Source organism: Camelina sativa, chromosome 9 (genome assembly GCF_000633955.1).
Source record: "Camelina sativa cultivar DH55 chromosome 9, Cs, whole genome shotgun sequence".
NCBI classification, from domain to species: domain Eukaryota; kingdom Viridiplantae; phylum Streptophyta; class Magnoliopsida; order Brassicales; family Brassicaceae; genus Camelina; species Camelina sativa.
The window spans coordinates 25,871,965-25,877,688 of record NC_025693.1 but is presented as its reverse complement, the minus strand read 5'-3'; the positions used below and the strand labels follow the sequence as shown (position 1 = coordinate 25,877,688).

Below are 5,724 nucleotides of genomic sequence, written 5' to 3'. Positions count from 1 at the left end.
GCCTTTTGTGCTTGAACTGTCTAAAGATAAAGAAGACTAAGGTATTACTACTACATTCGGTTTCCTTGACTTCCATATTATTGGTGATCCACTCAGAGGATAAGTGCCTTAAGCCATATGTTTTCACTTTTCTGATTACAGAGACAGAGCACAAGCCATGGTCTTGCGAAGCGGCTTTTAGGTGCCTGCTGTGAGGTGAGTAAATCCGCCATTGTGTGTTTGATAGAATGTCTTGTAATTTTACATAAAAGCGTTTGATTTCAATGATATATTAGGAAGCTGTGCACATCTCAATACAAGTGACTAAATTGGATGGAGCTTGCTGTCTAGAATTAAAGCTCCCTTCTAGGTCGAGACTACAAGATGGTTGTTGGAATTTCTTGAAAAGATATGGCTATCACTATGGGAGCGATTATACCAGGCCTCTACTGGCAAGAGAGGTCTTATTCTCTAGTTTAAATAGTCTTTTTCTTTCGTACAGTATTTATTTGTTTCTGAAAGTTACTTTTCTGGGAAATAAACACAGGTGAAAGAAGTGTTGAGACGAATCCCACCAGAAACAAGAAAGAAGCTTACAGAAATGGGGCATAAGCCACAAGAAGGCTATATACTAGAATATCTTCCAGTACCGCCGAACTGCTTATCGATACGCAATGTCTCTTCTGATGGTTTCCTCTCCATGTCAACGGTAAGTCAACTGAAACTAACTTACAACAACATCAGTATCTTTCAATGGCCAATGCTTGATGAGCTCATGCATTTTTCTGTTATTCTTGTCTTCAGGATCCATCCTGAAGTGGGTTAAGAGATGTTCTGAAGAATGTGTTAGATATTAAAAACTCTAGGTCTGGTGAGACAAATTTTGTGTCACATGCTGCTGAAGCTAATCAAATTTACAGAGTGGTGGACAACTATATACAGGTGAGGGGTATGACAACAAGAAACATAGATAAGAGATATGGTGTAGGCAAGGTCAACGAAGACAGTTGTTCTTCCAAGACTTGGTCTGAGAAATTGAAAACACTCTTCATAAGAAAGGGTTCTGGTTTCTCTTCCCGCGGTGTCATCACTGGTGATGCCTATAGGCGTGTGAATGAGATTGGAATTCCTTATGATGTTGCTCGGAGACTCACTTTTGAGGAGAGGGTTACTGTTCACAACATAGGATATCTACAAGAGCTGGTTAACAAGGAATTATGCGTGAGTTACAGCCAAGGTTCTCTGACCTACTCACTGAGATATGGAGCCAAAGGGCACACTCAGCTAAAACCTGGGCAGATCGTAAATCGCATGACGAGGGATGGAGATATTGTGTTCATTAACAGACCACCAACTACTCATAAGCATTCCCTTCAAGCCCTTCAAGTGTACATCCATGAAGACAATACTATCAAGATCAATCCGCTTATTTGTAGCCCCCTTGGTGCTGATTTCGATGGCGACTGCATCCACATCTTCTATCCACAGTCACTGGCGGCAAAGGCTGAAGTCAAGGAGCTTTTCTCAGTTGAGAATCAGTTACTCAGCTCACACACGGGCCAACTTAATTTGCAGTTGGGATGTGATGCAATGCTTTGTCTCCGTGTGATGTTGGAAAAGATGTTTTTGGACAAAGAAGCTGCTCAACAATTGTCCATGTATGGCTCTTTGTCTTTATCACCAGCCGCTCTAAGGAAGTTTAGTGAATCTGACTCGGCTTGGACGGTATTTCAGATTCTGCAGCTTACCTTTCCTGACCACTTGAGCTGCAAAGGAGACAAGTTTATGGTTGAAGAAAGTGAAATTTTGTTCTTTGATTATGGGGCTGAGACAATGGCATCCTTCATGAAGAGCATTATAACTTCGATTTTGTTGGAGAAAGGTGCAAAGGAAGCTCTTGGATTTTTTGACTCATTGCAGCCTATGTTGATGGAACACCTTAACACTGAGGGTTTTAGTATTAGCCTTGAAGACTTTTTTATGTCTAAGGAGAACATTGGTGTCATTCACAACATGATCAGGGAAATCTCTCCTATGGTGTCACGTTTGAGATCAACCAATGAAGATGAGTTTCAGCTAGAGAATAGCATACAACATGTGAAGGAGGTCGCTGCTAATTACATGTTGAAATCACACTCTATGCGAAACTTAATAGACATGAACAATGTCTCATCCATTGAATAAGCTAGTGCAGCAAGTAGGTTTTTTGGGTATTCAGCTTTCGGATAAAGAGAGATTTTACACTAAGAATCTAGTTGAAGACATGACTCAGTTTTGTTCTTCGTCTGTGGAATTTGGATTAGTGAAGAGTTGCTTCCTTCATGGGTTGGATCCATATGAAGAGATGGTTCATGCCATCGCAACCAGAGAGGTCACTGGTCGATCTTTAAGAGGTTTAACTGAGTCTGGGACCCTGTTCAAGAATCTGATGGCTAATCTTCGAGATATTGTGATTTCCTACGATGGAACAGTAAGGAACACATGCACGAACTCAGTTGTTCAGTTCAAGTATGAGATTGAGGGAACTTCTGAACATGGGCATCGAGGTTTGTTTGAAGCTGGAGAAGCTGTTGGAGTATTGGCAGCTACTGCAATTTCAAAACCTGCTTATAAAGCTGTGCTTGATTCCTCACCCAGTAGTAATTCACCATGGGAGCTAATGAAGGTGGAGAATTCTCTAATGAGCCCATCAAGCTGTTGGGATATTGAGTTATCCTTGTGTGTACATTAACACTGTTTTCTTTTTCTCAGGAAGTGCTACTTTGCAAAGCCAACTTCCAGAATGCAGATAATGATCGTAGGGTGATTCTCTTTCTAAATGAATGTTTATGCGGGAGAAAGTATTGCCAAGAAAATGCTGCTTGCACAGTCAAGAACATATTGAAGAAAATAAGTCTTAGAGAAACTGCAGTGGAGTTCCTGGTTGAGTAAGTCTCTTGTTTTCTAATAACCATAGTTGCTGCACTTTTTTTGTGTGTTTTGTGTCTTTCTGCATTTACTAACATGTCTCTTTGCAATATCTATTTTGTCTTTACTTTCTTGCAGATACAAGAAACAACAATCTCATATGGAGAATTATGTAAACGACTTCTTCCTTCAGGGTCATGTTCATCTAAACAAGGTCTGAACTCTGGTTGCTGCATAATTTATTTTTTCTGAAACCCTTGATGTTCTGAAGAAGTATCTTAGTCTATCCTTGGCCTGTAATTTATTTTTTGACTTGTGTTTGGTTTAATAGACTCTGCTGCAAGAGTTGGCCATCAGTATACATGAGATAAAACAAAAGTGTGAGGGAATGATAAACTCATTGGGGCAGAAGAAGAAGAAAACTCACCACTTGAAAAGAACAACTTTGTCAGTCAGGTTCGTTAAGCATTTATGGTTGACTTGAGATTATGCATCATTGTACTATAAAAGGAAAAAATTAGATACTGATATCTAATTTTCTCTTTCCAGTTATTTTTTATCTGCTGAGTTAGAATTGTCTACGTGTGTAGTTTTCTGAGGTTTTCTCTTTCTTTTTGGATTTAACAGGGAGAGCTGTTGTTTTGGAGATTCATGTGGAGGCAATGAATCTGGTATGATGTGCTTGATCTTTTCCTATTACAATGCTGATGACCCTAATCTAGAAAGAGCCCTTGATGTCCTTTGCAACCAAATTTACCCATTTCTGATGGAAACAGTAATCAAAGGTACTTGACATTATCGCATTTTTCTTGCGTTCTTACCCTTTCTCTTGAATATTATGTTACTGATGTTTGTACATTCTGTATCTAAACTGTGTAGGTGATCCACGGATCTTCTCAGCAAATATATCTGGAAAAGGCCAGAGAAGAAGAGTCCAAACTGTGATGCGTCTAAAGGGGAATGGGTTTTGGATGTCATTGCTGACAAATATGCTGTAAAGAAGAGTGGTGATGCATTGAGAGTTGTGATAGACGCTTGTCTTCCAGTGCTTCACCTGATAGACACAAGACGCTCAATCCCATATTCTGTAAAGCAAGTGCAAGAGTTTCTTGGAATAGCTTCCACTTTTGAGCAAGTAGTTCAGGTGCCTGATTTTGCACTGGCTCTCACATTTAATTTAAGGTGTGATACTTGTCCCATGTTTTATGGTGATATCATTTTACTCATTGACTTTGCAAGGATGTCTTTTTTGTAGCGTCTCTCCACTTCGGTGAGAAAAGTATCCAAAGGAGTCTTAAAGGAACATATAGTTCTTCTAGCAAACCACATGACTTGTTCAGGGAATCTGCTGGGTTTCAATGCTGGAGGTTACAAGGCGTTGACCAAGTCATTGGATATCAAGGCACCATTCACAGATGCAACTCTGATAGTAAGTCATCTGCTCCTCAATTTTTTTTAATACGAGTTCCTTCAAAAGATATTCGTATCATTGCATTTTCTTTAATGTTTTCAGAATCCAATGAAATGTTTTGACAAAGCTGCTGAAAGATGCCATAAAGATCCTCTATCATCTGTGGTTGGGTCCTGTTCTTGGGGAAAGCATGTGGCCGTTGGTACGGGTTCAAGGTTTGATCTGTTATGGAACAAAAATGAGGTAGAATCACTCTTTAGAAGTCCATATTAACGAACCACTTTTTAAGTGAGTCTCTCATGTAACTTGGCTGGAAATTTTGACTTTATTTTATTTTATCAACATATTTGCAGACTAATCTAAATGATGAAGGAGTAGATCCGTACAGCTTCCTTCAAATGGTTAGATCATGTACAGATGGAGATACATACGTTGATTCCTCTGGTTTTGACGTTTTAGAACAAGAAATTGAGGAATGGGAGGGATCTCCTGAGCGAGACCCTGCTCTTGAAGAGCCTACCTTTGAGGAATTACTAGATGAAGGTGAGCTAGCTGCATCCAAGTGGGAGCAAGGGTCATGCAGTGGTAGTAGTAAAGGTGGTGCTTGGGAAAAGCCAAACGAGGAGAATACCAATAATGACTCAGCATGGGGAAGTGCCATAGAGTTAGGTCAGTGTTCTTGGGAAAAGCCAAATAAGAAGAGTCGCAAGTCATCAGATCAGGATGCTTGGGAGAAGCTAAATGATGAGTGTAACAAGTGTGATGAGCCGTCATGGGGTTCTCCAAGCAAAGGAAAAGAGATTCACAATGTGATAGACCCTTGGACTTCGAGAAAAGAACAAGATTCAAACAAACATGAAAACCATGAAGATGATGGAAATCCATGGGTGGCATTGGCGGACACCAGAAGCAGAGACGAGAATGAAAAGCAGAGAAGTCCGTGGGGAAATCCGAACAAGAGATTTCCATCTGAACACTCACAAGGTAACTGGCAAGCAAATAGGAACCCTCTAATGCCACCTAGAACTGGAGAGGAATACATGTTTCCAGCAAGAAGACAATGGTTGGACATGTTTACCTCTGAGGAACAGGATATTCTCTCAGATATTGAGCCAATCGTGATTACTGTCAGGAAGATAATGCATCAGTCCGGGTATGCTCTTTTAATTCAATTTCCAGATCACTGTAGTATATGAAGTAAGATGGGGACACATATGGATGTTTAGTTACTTGGACAATAGATCAAAGACAAAAGACACTTATCTTTGGCTTTTAGTTTCTCATGATGGCTTCCATATGTTTCTGAAAATATGTTCTTTTTGATGAAGGTACAAAGATGGTGATCCAATTTCATCTGAACATCAGATATTTGTCGAGGAGAAGATTCTGAATTTCCATCCACAAAAAGAAGCAAAGATTGGTGCTGG

General features: G+C 40.0%; 1 pseudogene; it reads left to right on the top strand.

Annotated features, from left to right (window-relative positions):
* The window catches only part of LOC104715707, a 7,816-nt pseudogene that overhangs the window by 1,810 nt on the left and 282 nt on the right, over positions 1 to 5,724 (top strand).